Genomic DNA, 16068 nt, shown 5'->3' with positions numbered 1-16068 from the left:
TCTATGTGATTTATTTAGTGTTACATAATTCTTTTTAAAAGCAAATATTTCTAATATTTAATAATAACTAATTAATCTAATTTAATAATTTAATTAATAGTATTTAATTTAATAATAAAGTAAATATTTCTAAGGAATAATGGGGGGAAAATTAAGTATCATTAAACCTAGGGAGAGGAGGGACTTTGATGCCAGTAGTAACACAGGACAAAGTTTAGCTGCTTCACTGGATGGTCCTAAGCTGGGTTCCAAGGTAATTAAGGGAGTTTCAAGAGAATAGATAAAGAGGGCTGAAAAAACTTTTCCTTAGACCAAAACTCTAAGAAAGTACAGCCGAGAGCAAAGAAAAACAGTTTGGAAAATAGATTTGACTTTAGGGTTTTTTCCTAGCTGAATGGGTGACACTAAGGCTATGACTCACAGGAAAATAGGAATAGCCCTAAGGTCATGTAGTTTAGTTGTACAAAACACACACAAACAACTATGTCCCTTACCTGCAGAAAGGAGACTTCACATAAGCTAAAACTCAATGAACAACCAGGAAATGCCATGAAAGCAGAGAATCAGCAACTGAGAACTAGTAGGTAGAACAAGGAAGAAAAAAAAAAGTCATCAGACTAAAATATCTCCTACCTCATAGCCTGTGGAAGAAATTTCTAAGACAGGATTCAAACCTTGTTTGGTCTTCTTGATTCCCTAAGGACTTATTCTATCCACCACAGCCTATACTTCAGTGGCAGCTTTGAAAGCAGAGAGAATCCAGACAGTACAAAGTCCTCTGTCTATGAGATATTCTGGCTACATGTACGCTCTCTCTCACAAGTGTTTGTCCAACTGTTTATATTCCTTATATATCTCCTGTATTATCACGCAAACCTGTTAACAGGAAAACTATCAAAGTCAGTTGTAAAGAATAATTCTGTGTAAACATCCTTCAAATGATAGATTGCTATGGCTTAGAATCTCTAAAAGTTCTGGATATAACAGGGAAAACATCTTTAAAGTTTTTTTTTTCCTCCTAAACTGGAGGGATTTGAAAAAATGCACTTCAACAATATTTGGCTATATGACTCAGTGAATACAGTATCATAGCTGGAATCAGGAACATGAGTTCTAATCCTGCCTTAGCACTGGTGCTATAGTGCTGGACAAGTCACTTAACCTGTCTGCTTCTGTTTCTTTATCTTAAAAATAATCATTGCACCTGCTTCCCAAGATTTTCCAAAAAATAAAATGAAATATTTGTATTTGCAAACTTTAAAGAATCATATAAATGATGCTTTAGGTTACAATTTGTTTGCTATAAATGCTATTATAATGGGTTTTGCTGTAACAGTTCCAATCTTTCATAATAACAAATTTCAAAAGGTAATTTTAAATGTCATAAAATAGTAGGTATATCATCTCCTTTTCTTATTTTAAAAGCTTTGTGTAAAATTACTTTTTGATCTGTGAGTGCTTACATATTCTTTGTATGTGTTCCAATTTAATTTGCTACTGATCAATCAATCAACCAATAAACATTTATTGACCATAGTATTAAGGACTAGGTAAACAAAATAAAAGCCCCACCTACCCTCAAGGAGTTTATATTCCAAATAAGACACATACATAACCTATACATAAATTTGTGTATATCAAATAATATATAGTAAACTGAAGATAACCTTAGAGAGGAAGTTATCAGAAGTTGGAGGGAGCAGCAAATGCTTACTGGAAAACATTGCACTTCTGCTCATGAAAGAGAAATCAGTTGGAGAAAGTGTCATGTGATTGAGAGGATCTTCTTGTTATTTATACTGCTGCTGTTTAATCAAATGCCTTATGTTTTAAATTAATGTGTGTTCTGGATGGCAAAATAGAAATGACTTTGTGTTTAAAGTGGCTCCCTTCATTGAAGCAGCAATGTTCAATCAAATGCCTTATGCTTTGAATTAATGCATTTTCTAATTTGCACTGGTAAAAGAAAAATAAGTTATGGTTTAAAGAAGTAGTTCCCTTCTTTGCAGCAGAAACGACTATAGGTTTGAAATATTCCACATACTACCAGCTGTAGCCAATTTGTTGGTTTGTTTGGATAAACTGAATTTTTTTTCTTTTAAATCTTTGTTACAAAGATCACTGGGGATAAAAAGGAGAAAATATGTGCCATATTTGAAAATGAATGTTCCATAAAATAGAAAATAAATAATATAAAATGTCACAATAAAATTCAGAATGTCTACCATCTTAAAAAATATTGCACAAAGCAACTCACACTGGCACATTGTAAAATATCCAAAAGGAAAAAAAAAATGTAATTCTCTGTGATCCGTTAAACTGGTTTCAAAGATCACACCCTACACTTATAAAAAAAATGTGTTTTTATTTAAGGCCATTAATTCAAATCCAAAGTTCAAAGAAAACTTCTAAAAGCTTTTCAATAATTAAAAATAAGAGAAAATAAAATGTCTCTGAAGATTGAAATACTAATAGTAAAGAATTTTAAAATAAGATTTTTTTTAATGTCTTAAAACAAAATCCCTTACTTTCTTTAAGGATAAAGTTGCCATTAACTTGCTTACAGTAAGTCAATTTTTAACTAGAAAATTTAACTAGTCAATTTTTATCTAGAAAATCATACACCTCTGATTACTCAGGAACTGTTTCAGGGAATGATCACCAATACATAGAGACTAAACACACAAACATGTATAGAGGTTGTAAAATGTGGTAAATCATAGATGCTTAATATATATATAGGGCAGCTAAATGGCACAGCTGATAGAATGATATACCTTTAGTCAGGAAGATTCATCTTTTTGAGTTCAAATCTAACTTCAGACACTTACTAATTGGATAAGTTATTTAACTGTTTTCCACAATTTTCTCATTTGTAAAATGAGCTGAAAAAGAAAATGGCAAAACACTCTAATATCTTTGCCAAGAAAATCTAAAATGGGGTCAGGAGGGGGCAAAGAGTTAAGCACAACTGAAACAACAACAAAATAATGATAGCTAGATAGGGAGAGAGAGAGAGAGAGAGACAGTGATAGAGAGATAAAGAAGGACAGAGACAAAGAAAAAGAGATAGGAAATGGTAAATCACTCCAGTATCTTTGTCAAGAGAATCTTAAATGGGGGAGGAAGGTCACAAAGAGTTGGATATGACTAGAAAATGACTAATAACAAGAACATAATGCTATGTTTTATTTACATACAGTTTCACTGTTGAATCAATCTTTCTGTAAAATGAGAAGGGGAGGGTTCAGGGTCATATAACTAGAGCTAGTCCACCTCAGAGATGACTGTAATTATTATTCTCATGCTGGCATTTCCCACTCATGAGAAAAGACCGAAAATAAAGCCTTGGTGACATTGCTATTATCCAAGGACCATATAGCTAAATCATAAAGGCTATTATCATCAAGTATGGTGGCCCAAAGAATATTGTTCAGAACAATGAAGTGATTCAGTAGATACTATAGTGCCAGGCTTGAAGTCAGGAAGACCTGAATTAAGATGCAGCCTTGGACTCCAGACAAACTTTTGAAAACCTTAGTTCTATAAGAGGGATTAGGAAGAACTTGAAAGTTTAATGTTTTCCATCCATATAGAATGAGTACTATTCTCTTGTTCTTCCCAAACTGTGAATGCACTGCAACTGATTGGAACTTTGCTGTGGTCACTGAGGGAAAAATCCTTGTGGAGAAGGGCTCCCCACCAACCCCAGTCCACCCAACACCAATGAGTGACCAACTGCAGATAGAAACTAAAGGACCCTGAAAATAATACTATCAACAGCACTTCACACTAGTCCCAGGCCAACATCCCTGCTTCTGGTAGGGGATCTGTATCCAAAGTCCAATGAAACAATTCTTATAAAGATACAACCAAGCATCTCTCTCTCTGCAGGGACTACAGACCCTTATTTCTCAGCAGCCATAGATGCAGAAGACTTGGAAAAGAAAGTACTCCACCAAAACCCCGGTACTATCAAATAGTTCCACAATAGAAGCTGATATGGTTTAATCAATGCACTACCTTCTGCTTTGCCATGTCTCCCTAAGAAGTATGGAACCTTTCCATAAGACTTGAAAATAACATTTCTTATGTGTTGTCTCCCCAATAAGAATATAAACTGAGAGCAGGGGTTGTCTGCCTTTTTCACTTGTATCTTCATTGCTACTTTAACACAGCACTTTGCACATAGGATTTAATAAAAGTCTTTTCTTCATTCATAAAACCTAATTTCTTATTTGTAGAGAGCCTGTTGCTCTCTAAAGCACTGTCTAGTAAAAGATAATGATCAAGCAGAATGATTTCAAAAAGGCCTGGGGAGATTTATATGAACTTGGACTAAGTGAAGTGAGTAGAACCAAGAGAACATTGTACACAGAAACAAGATTATACAATGATCAATTTTGATAGATATGACTCTGTTCAACAATTAGGAGATTCAGGTCAATTCCAATAGACTTGTGATGGAGAGAGCCATATGGATCCAGAGAGAGAACTGTGGGAACTGAAGGTGTATCATAACATAGTATTTTCACCTTTTTTGTTATAGTTTGCTTGCTTTTTGTTTTCTTTGTCATTTTTTTCCTTTTTGAGCTGATTTTTCTTGGGCAGCATGATAGTTGTGGAAATATGTGTAGAAGAATTGCACATGTTTAATCAATGTTGGATTACTTGCCATCTAAGGAAGGGGGTGGAAGAAGGGAGAGAGAAAAAAATTGTAATACAAAGGTTTTGCAAGGGTGAATGTGGCAAACTATGCATATATTCTGAAAATAAAAAAAACTAAAGAAAAAATAAAAAGGCTTTTAACACTGATATCATTAAAAAAAAAAAAGACAGTGATGAAAAAGAGCTGTCCTTTTTTTAAACTCCTGATTTTCATTATTGGCTTTCCAACAATACACATCTATGTGACAAAATACTGCCTGAAACTGTTCTTTGATCTAATTTTGGCTCTTCTGCCCTCATTATTTGTATACATGGCCATCCCTTTTACATTGAGACTTTCTCCATTATTGCAGGTCAGCATAAGAAATTAAATGAGAATTTTGGGGGAGTTTTGTGGAAGCCAAGGATGAAGGATAACTGATGATATAGAAAAAGTCTGGAAATCCAGAAATGCATAAATATATGAATAGTATTTTTAATGTTGACTTACATATAGTATATAACCAAATACTTCACCCAAATTTTAAAACAAAATATTGTAAGCATCCCATAAAGGAAAAAAAATTAGATTTCTTCTCTGGTATTGGAAGGAGGACTGAAAATTTTTGTGCAGATTTTCCAGATTGCAGGAAAGGTACATCCCCAATTCCTGTGATATAGGAAATGGAAAATTACTGCAGTATTTTTGACAAGAAAACCCCCAAAAGGGATTACAAAGAGTCAGACACAACTGGACTGAAATCTTAAAATCATGCAGAAGAATACAACTATTTGATAAAAGGCTTTCTAGGCCTTTTTTCTTTGTTCTGTGAGTTTGTTGCATGGCCACATAAGAATATGGAGCAATCCTCAAATGATGTTCCTCAAGAGATGGGGGATGCCTTTTGATGTTCAATTTCATTCAACAATCACTGTGCCAGGTGCATTAACACTGTACCAAACACCATTCCCACGTAAATGTTTATATACCTAAGTAGGTACCTTAGAACACTGCCTTCCACATAGTAAGTACTCAAATATTTGTTGAGTTAAAATGATTCCTGGAAAATGGTTTTACTTCCTCCTTCCTTGGCCACCATTCTCCCTTAAAATTACATTTTTCTAGTTTACTGACTGACTCATGTCCCTGTATTTTTTACATAGTTAACATGAAATGCAATATCTGTGTATAACGATATCAGACTTTTACCCCGTCCTACTCAGTAGTTCATTTCTACTGGTTGCTAGACTGATGGAAACACAACTACTAAATAAACAGCTCCACACTGAAAATCAAAACAGCTCCAAGATATCTACACATAATCTTCAAGTTGAATAATCAGGAATTACACAATTTTTTGCAGATAGCAGTCCAACCCAATCCAACAAGCAAATATTTCAGCAATAACAACTTTTATTTATATAGTGTTTTTACCAAGTGCTTTCTTCAAAACAACTTTATCCAATAAGTTTAATCCATAAGTAGGAAATGTGTTATCTAACATAATAATATATTATCCCCATTTTTAAAATAAGAAAATTAGAGAATTATCACAGGTTACATAATCAATAAATGCGAGAACAAGGTTTCACATTCAATTTTCTCTTAATGACAATCCCAAGTTCTGTCTATGATAGTGTGCAGCTCACAATGAAGGTTGCCAAGAACTTAGCGATGAAATTTTCACTTGTTTGTGGGGTTTTTTTTCTTTGTTTGTTTAAATCTGCTAAAACATATTTCCTGAAATAATAAAATGATCTTGGGCAAATGTCTTACAATGAAGTATTTTCATAGTCTATTAGTTTTACATGAATCTAATTAATTATAAAAAATATACGTGTTTGTCTTTAATAAAATAAGAAAAGCTTTGTTCCTATTATTCCTGCATATCATGAATAAGCTACTAATTGCCTAGGGTAATAACTATACTTAAGATTTTTTTCTTACAAAGGGCTTTTTATGCTGAACAAAATATTAGTCTGGTTCCCAGACTACATGCCTTTGCAAAAGAAAGACAGAAAGGGGAAAGACTCAACCTTTTTGCTGTGCTTAATTATACCTTTAGATCTGGAACCTTACAAACCAGAGGACTAAATGAAGTGCTACCATTTACTCGCTCTTTGGAAAGAGTTAGGGTTAAGGTGAGTCTCATATATTCTACATTTATCCCTTTATATCTCAAGATACAATCTGTCAATCTGATGGATGTGAGGTAGTCTCAGGGTCACTTTAATTTGAAAAACAAAACCAAAAAAAATGACGAACATATGACAAAGGAGATATCCCCCTAAAAAAGGCAATTGTGTTCCTACTTTGTTAGCTTTAATACATATTTTAATCAAATATAAAAGTAACAAGTTTATTGCTTATTACATAATATTTTGTATGGTATACTTTTAGTTTGCTTATAATTATTTTATGAAGATAATAATAAAAATTAAAATCTTATCTTTTCTCTCCTCTCTATTCCTATTGTTGACGCCTTAATAAAGTTTCTCAATTTGACCCTCTCAGAAGTCTAAAAGGCTTCCTGCTTCTACTTTCTCCCTTATTTCCAACTCACATTTATATAGAACTTTCAGATTTTATAATTTTTCCCTCATAATAATCTACTGAGGCCAGTTTATATATATATATATATATATATATATATATATATATATATGTATATATATTATTGTCCCTATTTACTTAAGAGGAAACTGAGGATCTGAAAGTTTAAGAGCTATGATCATGAATCCTCAGCTAGTAAGTCTGTGAGGTAGAACTGAAAACAGATCTCTTGAATCCAAATGAAACACTCTCATCTATTACACTGCCTCCTCTAGTCAAAATCTTTTGATGTACCAAATTAAAAATTTAGCTTATATTCAAGATACTTTTCAATATGGCGTCACACCACCTGCCCAGAATTGCTCCATATTTCCTTGCATGCTATGTTTTGGTCTACCCTGAAGACATGCTATCCATGGCATGTGCCCTGAATTTGTATCTTGGTTCACTTTGTTGAGCTTCCTGCATATGTATTCATTTGTACTAACAATCAAAATGTGTACATTAAAAAAGGGGAGGAGAAGGTATATGAAAGCTCCAAAAATTGTAAGAATTTTTCTATTTCAGTCTTACTGAGAGTCACTAATAAAAATTCAAACCCTTTAGTTTTTCAATCAAAAGCCTCTCTTATTTGACACTTTTCTAGACTGAGACCCCTATGCTAGAATTACACTGAACTATTCCCCATATTCTATCCTGTGATTTTCCATCTCCTTCCTTTTACTCATGTTTGCTATGTTTGGAATGCTATCTATCTTCCCTCACCCTCTTCTGTTGAAATCTTACCAGTCTTTTAAAGACCTCCTCTGTGATGCTTTCCCTGATTCTGCATAGGATAGTGCTAGGATACTTAACCTTTTTTGTACCATAAATTCCCCTCAGGAAGTTTGACAAAGCCTCTCAAAATCATGTTTTTAGGTAATTGAAGGAAAAATAAAATTTTAGATAGAGATAGACAAAGCTTTCACACACCTGGTCACATTCAAATGGGTTTGAGGAAAAATTATAAATTCAGTTCTAAATGATATGGGTTTGAAATTATTATGAGATAATCAGTTCTGGATGTCCAATAGACTGATAGTGATGTGAGACCACAACTGAGTGAGACTAAGAATAGATATATACAGATATGTTAATCTTCTACATAAATATGATCATTAAATCTCTGGAAGGAAAAAGTCACCAAGTATGAGAATGTACAGAGAAAAGAAGATACAGACTCTTGAAGTCTACCCACAGTTAGGTATCATTGATTATGATCCAGAGAAGAAGGCTGAAAAATAATTGTCAGATAGGTAGGAAGATAACCAAGAAAGCAGTCACAAAAACTCAGAGAAAAAACTATTAGTAAAGAGGAAGAGTGGTATATAGTGTAGCAGAGTGTAATGAATTCAAGAAGGGGGGAAGAAAATAGAGAATAGATTCTACTTCCTTTATAAAGTTGAAATGAAGTTCAACAATAATCTGAATGGGCTGAGGAAAGATATGGTATGGGAAGTTTAAGGAGAGGAGAGAATGCTTCAAAGAACTTTGTAAGGAATGGGACAGAGAATAAGCAAAAAAAAAAAAGGAATAAATGAACTGCCTTGCTGAAGTGAGGTCTCAGTTGAGATTAGATATCATAAATTTGTCTTAGACAGATGGCAAAGTCATATCACTTCCTCCAGCTGTATTCAAGAACAATTCAAGGGAGAAGAAAGAAGGCAGATAATAAAAATAATTCAAGATTGGGAATATGGAGAAATATGGAAAGCAGAAGAATTGGGGATGGGGGAAGGATTAATAATAGAAGACATGATAGAACTGAGCTAAGTTAACTATAGGTTTGAGAATGGGAAGGAAGGAACATGAAGGCAGTAAAAGAATATGGCCTGGGAAAATACTAAAGGATTAAGATAAATGTGAGAAGACTTGTAAAAACTGACAGAATAAAAAGTACCATATGAGAAATTATATAAGTTATGTAAAAAAAATACATGAAAAGATGACAAAATTCAGATTTTACAATATTATGGGATATAGAGAAATGATGGGGTAGCATACTTATTCTATCCTGAAGAAAAGTGTTGAATTAGTGGTATGGATTATTGCATATATTGTTAGACTCAGTTCCTATGTCCCTTTATTTTTCTTTACTATGAGAGGGTTCTATGAGAGGAGGGGAAAGGAAGAGCAGGTAATATTGTAATTATAACAAAAATGTTATTTGGTTTATAGTTGATTACATTTTTTTAAATATATGTTAAATCTTTTACTCAAAATAATTCAGTCCAAATCAAATTTATTCTTGAAAAGAGGCATCTGAACTCCTAAAGGCAAAATTTACTTAAAATATTTATATGTGAGCAGAAATGAACCAATAAAATATATTGTCTTCCAATTCAGTAGCAATTGAAGTCAAATGGCATACATTTTCAGGTTTTATACACTGTTATCAAGGTGATACAATTACATCAGACAATCCAGTGTATTATCTCAAAATTAAAAAAAAAAAAACATGTAATGTTTCCAATACCAAACTATAATGGAAAAATAAACTGACTAAAATGGACCTTTTAAAAATATTCTTAAATGTGATAGATATAAATATGCAATAAAATAAATAATTTCAAAATATAAAAGTGGTATATATTTTACATAACATTTATCATAGAACTTTAAGCAATTCAATCATTCTCATTTAAAATCTTAATGCCTGTTTTTTTGTTTTGTTTTGTTTTAGCCCTTTAAAATCTAAGACAGTCTAGGATTTACATTTTACACTTACCTTGATGGATTACTAATTATATGCAATGCCACAAAAAAGGAAGGAGAAAAAGCTTCTCTTCAGAATTTACTTCAGAACTTTTCTCACAGAAAATGAGACTAAACAGCTTATCCCCACCACAATCATTTCCTCTTCTATGCAATTTACTTACACGATACTGAAGAGGCCCTTTCCAAGTTCAACTGAGTGAAGAAAGAAACCTCTGTCTTAAAATCTCAGCTAACAGAGACCTTCTCTGACTATCAATAGATGAGAACTGGTGGGCCAAAGTACTAAATATTTTACATACCGTACTGAAAGTATGTGTTAAATTTAGTTTCAATATTATTATAGTTTACCTTGGAATTTGACCTGTTAGTTGACAATATTTTATTGCAGGGTGTGAACAAACCAACCCTTAAACACTTACACCCACTTTTTAATTCATGACATCTAACATCTCATTTGTCTGTGAAATATTCTAAATGCCGCATATGCATTGTAAAAATCAGCACTGCTTTTTGTGTGGTCAAACCTAGTACATCTTCTTTCAACTTTCAATAAACAGTGCTGAAAGAAAATAAATCACAGGACTTCAAGGTGAAGTAACACAGCAAATAATTCTTGCTTTAAATATAAGTACAATTATCAAAGCTTGGTGTCAAAAGAATAATTTCTCTCCTTATTTAGTGCTTTTATTTTTCTATATATTCTAAAAACATCTCTTTATTTCTCCCTTTGTTTTAAATAAAGCAAACCCTCTGGACCTGTAATTTCATTAGCATATGGAACTCTCGATGAGGAAACTCCCTATACTAGTGGAGATTAATACTTGCTCTGCAAATTATAGTATTTACCTGGGGTTAAGTTATTTGCCCAGGGCCACAAAGCTTGTATGGATAACATGTGGGATGCAGGTCTTTTCAATTATAAGGCTGGAAATCTATCCACATATACCATACTGATTCCTAAATCTAATATACCATGCTGATTCCCAGCACACAAAAATGTTCCTAAATATTAATAGCTAACATTCCAAACTGAAAAATAAAATTTCAATCAGAACCAAAATATTTAAGTGAACATATGATAAAGTTAACTACAAAATCATTACATACACAAAAATCTAATTAATATATCTTTGTAGATTTGATATATTTAAGGATATAAGGTATTTGTGTCATCAAACATAAGATGGTTTCAAATTCAGAGGCCTCCTATTTATACTTAAGGATCTCTACAAAAAGCATATTAATTTAGGTTTAAAATGTAATCTATCTATGTTTTATTGTGTTTATGTTTATTTTGTTAAATATATCCCAGTTACATTATAGTCTGGTTAAAGGCTATACTTAAAAGTGTGTTACACTGACTCCTCTAAGACTATATAAATTTTATTTTTAAAATCTTCTTGAAGTATTCACTGAATTGCCAAAAATTTCAGAAGAGAAGGGGAGAAGAAGTGAATGGCAATTTGAAAGGGATATACAGTTATATATGCTTTTTGTAAATAAAGCACATTCTTCCATACTGCTCATTATAATGTTATAATCTATTTTAGAATTCTTTGTAGTTCAGCTTTGTTTTATTGAAGAAGAATTTAAGAGAGGTAAAGTGACTGACAAAAAGTCACTGTTAGCAAGTTAAAAGGTCATCTGTCTCCAAAACCATCACTCTTTACTTGGAGAAAGACCAATAAATAAGAGAAAATACCAAATATCCAGTTAATGAGGTATATTAATTAATGGCTTGAACAAGACTCCCAGTTCCTCAGAATTGAAAATTGTTTTCTTTGAAGAAAAACCTCATTGGAATAGAAACTAACTTTCCCTAATAATTCCCAAATAAGAATAGCATCAAATAATGATTCTAGAGCAGAGGTCACTAAGCAATAAAATGGATAAAAAGCAGCTACTTGGGAGGCAGGAAAACTAGCCTCTGACACTTATTAGTGTTGGTGAGTCACTTAATCTGCCACTATGTACCTCAGTTTCCTCATCTGTTAAATGGAGATAATAATAACACCTACTTTATAGGATGTTGTAAAAAGAAAATGAGATACTACGGTTACATGCAATGTTTCGAAAACCCTAAGGCCCTACATAAATGTCAATTGTTATATTATTAGTAGTATTATTATAGAATTTGGTCCAGAATTTCACCATGGACTTTGAGGCATGTAATCAGAAGCAAATTAATGAACCTGGTCTATTTTTGTATCAGGTTTAGAATGTGGTTAATCATAGTTTGGGAAATGCTTCCTATAAAAGATGGGATTTTAGTTGGGACTTAAAGGAAGCCAGAGAAGCCAACAGGTAAATATGGGGTAGGAGAATATTCTAGGCATGGGGGACAATTAGTGAAAATGCCCAGAAGGAAGAGATAGAATGTCTTATTTGTGGAATAGCAAAGAGAACAGGAGGAAAAAGTAAAAAGATTGGAAAGGGTTGGGGGAGATTATGATAAAGTTTTGAATGCCAAACAGAGCATTTTATATTTGATTCTAGAGGCATTAGGAATATACTGGAGTTTATTGGGAATAGAGAGAGGAAGGATTAACCAGGGGAATAGGGGGTTGACATGATGAGACCTATGATTTAGGAAAAACACTTTATTAACTGAATGGAGATTGGATTGGGGTAAGGTTGCTGGTGAGGAAAATCGTTTGCAAACTGTAAAATTTTATAAATATGTCTTATTATCATTAATTGAAATTTATTGCAACTAGACTGATAAACAGTACTTCAGCCATAGAATCATAGCTGTACAGGTGAAAAGTACCTCAAAGGCCATTTAGTGGAATCTCCTCAATGTACTAACTAAAACAAAACAAAACACAAACACAACAACAAAAACAAAAACAAAAAACAAAAAACAAAAAACAAACACAAAAACAAACAACACAAACCAAAACACAACCCAAAAACAATCAGCAAGCCAAGCATCAGGCCCCAACCAAATAACACAAGTCTAGTTTACAGTTTTTCAGTGGAGCAATTGTCAAATCAGTCTCTAATTCCATAGAGTGCTTAAATGGACGAAATCTTTACTCAATCATGCAAAAGTTGTTAGAAAACTTACCTGAAAGCAAAGATATTTTTTATTTGTTAAGCAGCAATTGTATACTCAGTTCTCTACTATCTGGTGTAGGTGATCAAGACAGTCTTTTCTTAAAAAGCCAAATACTCCATTTGGGAGGAGAGGGCAATAAACATGCATAAAAATAATCAGAAAATAATAGCCTATTATCAAAAATCAGATTGTATGCCATAAGCTACATAGTCTGTAAACTATGCTATTGCAATTGAGAGATGAGAATAGCTCATTGTGAGATAAAATAGAATGGGAATTTTGTTTGTCAAGAGGTAGGAGCTGACTTGGGTTTGTTTTGGGCCAGGATATTGGTAGAACTGGAGAAGCATGAGTTAACCTTCCTCATTCTCACAACTCCAGCCAGGATTGTTATAAGCAAAGAAACTATTGTGCAGAAATGGGGAAGTCTAAGTTAACTTTCACCTCAGGTGGATCGATCTGGGACCCAGCTGTTGGCAAGAAGAACATAGAAGTATTTTTTGGCAGACAACTCCTGAGATTCCATGGAACCTGCTGGCTGACTGCTTTTAATTTCCATGTCTGTGAGGCTTTTATTGGCTTACACATTCATGAACTGCTTTTTAAATTACTTTAGGAACTGTTTTTACCTAGCAGGTATTTGTATATATTTTTATTAAAGGATTGGTTATTTATTTGAACCCTCAAGCTCTGAATGATCCATCACACTATATACTAAACTATAAAGAGGACAGGGCTTTTGTAGTTTATTTCTGAAGAAGAGGAGATATAATGCAATAATAATCTTGTGGACAAGCTAGAGTGTTATGGGCTAGGGAAGATTTTACAGTTAAAAAGATTAACTGAATGAATGACCTAAACAATAGTTATTAAGGAATTAGTGTCAACTTGAGGAAGACATTAGGGGGAGTACCTCCGGCCTTATAGTCTTCCACATTTTTATGAATGCATAGTCAGTATGATTATTAAATACATAAAGTACATAAAACTGAGAGCCACAAGGAGAGGGACAAAAGATTCAGATTTCAAAAAGCATTTCAACAGGTTAGAGGCAAATTAAATCAAATGTCATTTGAGAATAGCGAATGTCATTAGAATATATAAGCCTCATAAAGATCTACTTAGTTTCTGCCTTTGCATCCCTAATACCTACCATGGTCTCTTGCAAATTCTAGGTACTTTAGAAAAGTTCAACAAATTGAATATATGTTAATCTCTACACTTGTAGTCTATAAAATAGCCACAAGTTGGAGAGGAAGGGGAAAAGGATGGATAGGAAATAGAAAGAGCTAATGTAAAAAAAAAAAAAAAATCTGGAAATCTAAAGAATTACAAGATCAATATGAATCAACATGATAAAATAATAAAAAAGTAGTACTTTCCAAGGCCCCATAAAAGCATGATGACTGAAACAAAGAGGTGATAATCTCATTGCACTCTGCCCTGATCAAATGATATGTAGAGTATACTTTAGGAAGGGTATTGAAAAACTATAGCATGTCTACAGGAGAATAAATAAAAATTGTGAAAGGTCTTAAGATCATGCCATGTGAGGAATAGCTGAAAGAAGATTTATGATTAGCCTAGAAAACATAAGATTTAAGGGCAGACAAAGACTGATATCCCCATATATATGAAAGTCTGCCATGTAAATAGAAGAGGGACTAGACTTGTTTTGTTTGACCACTGAAGGGAGCAATGGGTAGAAAGTTCAGAGAGGAAGATTACCCAGTAATCAAGCCATTTAAAAGGGGAGTATGCAGACTTCTGAGGTAATGGATTGTTTAATCTGTGTAGAGATTGGCTTTTTAAAAACATTCATGCTCAATTGACAGTTATGAATAAACAGTGTAAAAGATAGTACATATTCATTTACTTTTGAGGACCAAACCAAACTAAAATGTTTACACAGGAATTTGGCAGTTTGAACCTGTGGATACAAAGCCAAGACTAACTACAGACAAACTGTACTTGGTTAATAAGCAGGTATTCATAATATGATTGACACTGCACAAATATTCCAAAGCATCTAATATTTAAAGGATAATCATATTATGTATATCAGAATAATTTTGAGGTGCGGTTTTAAAATAACTTTACATCTTATACAAGTGGTTTCAAAATACCATAAACAGCTCTCCATTAATTCTATAAACAGATTTCTAATAGTCTCTTATTATCCTTACCCTGAAATATATAAAAGATCACCACCCAGAAGTCCTGTAAGGTCATCTCCAAAGTGGGCTCAAAGTTTTCACAGATATTGAGTCTCTGAGAGTCTGAGATAGTAGATGACTTATTCTTAAAGGCAGATATTTAAAGTCACAACAGATTCTGAGTCTCAGGGCATGATAAGTAGTAGAAAAACTACATTGTAGATTTTCAAAATGACTGAATTCCATAAGCGTTCATTAAGTACCTACTGTGTAGCAGGCAATGTGGTAGGAACTGGGATTACAAGTACAAAGAAAGAAACAATCTCTTCTATCAAAGAGCTCACATTTTATTGGGAGATATGCATACTTGCAGAGCATAACTACAAGTTAATAAATATATGTATATAAAAAGTAGTTTAAATACAACATAGTTTGTACCCTTTTCTAGTTGCTCAAAGAAGTGGCAAAAAAGTACCACCAAATATGGTCAATGTAAAGACAAGGAAATGAAAGACAGAGTAGACTCAAAGACTGGGAAAGGAATGTTTGAGCCATATACAAGGTCTCTTCTGAGCAAGGTATACAAGCCCCTGTTTTGGCATGGGATTGCAGTGTCACTTCCAGTATAAGGTCCTCTCTGGATGTGGAAATGTCAGTTTTTGATTGATCCAGATGTTTGGATAGAACACTTTACCACCTACCCAACACCTACACTCCGAGCTCCACTGAACTAGTGCTCAGTCATCCAGAATCTGAGTAACTAGAGGCCCAGTGAATTGGAACTTCCTTTGTTCTTTGAAGAACTTTTAGCTACTCTGCTTATTCCTAGGATCCAAAGTTAATATCTGCAGAGGGAAAAAGAAAATACTTTCCTTCTTTCTTCATCTATTCAT

At 33.2% G+C, this 16068-nt stretch overlaps 1 protein-coding gene across 3 annotated transcripts in view; it reads right to left on the bottom strand.

Moving 5' to 3' along the window:
* EPS8 (EGFR pathway substrate 8, signaling adaptor) overlaps positions 1–16068 on the bottom strand; it is a 232425-nt gene that overhangs the window by 126577 nt on the left and 89780 nt on the right. The window contains exon 1 of one of the 3 annotated variants that reach the window (XM_074268959.1): positions 634–715. The exons of the other annotated variants lie outside the window; for them this stretch is intronic. The gene's annotated coding sequence lies outside the window, so the exon portion shown is untranslated. Of the gene's footprint in view, positions 1–633; positions 716–16068 lie in introns of those variants that run through there. 3 annotated transcript variants of the gene reach the window in all.

The sequence above is a fragment of the Sminthopsis crassicaudata genome, chromosome 5, assembly GCF_048593235.1.
Source record: "Sminthopsis crassicaudata isolate SCR6 chromosome 5, ASM4859323v1, whole genome shotgun sequence".
NCBI lineage: Eukaryota > Metazoa > Chordata > Mammalia > Dasyuromorphia > Dasyuridae > Sminthopsis > Sminthopsis crassicaudata.
This window is presented reverse-complemented; position numbering and strand designations above follow the sequence as displayed.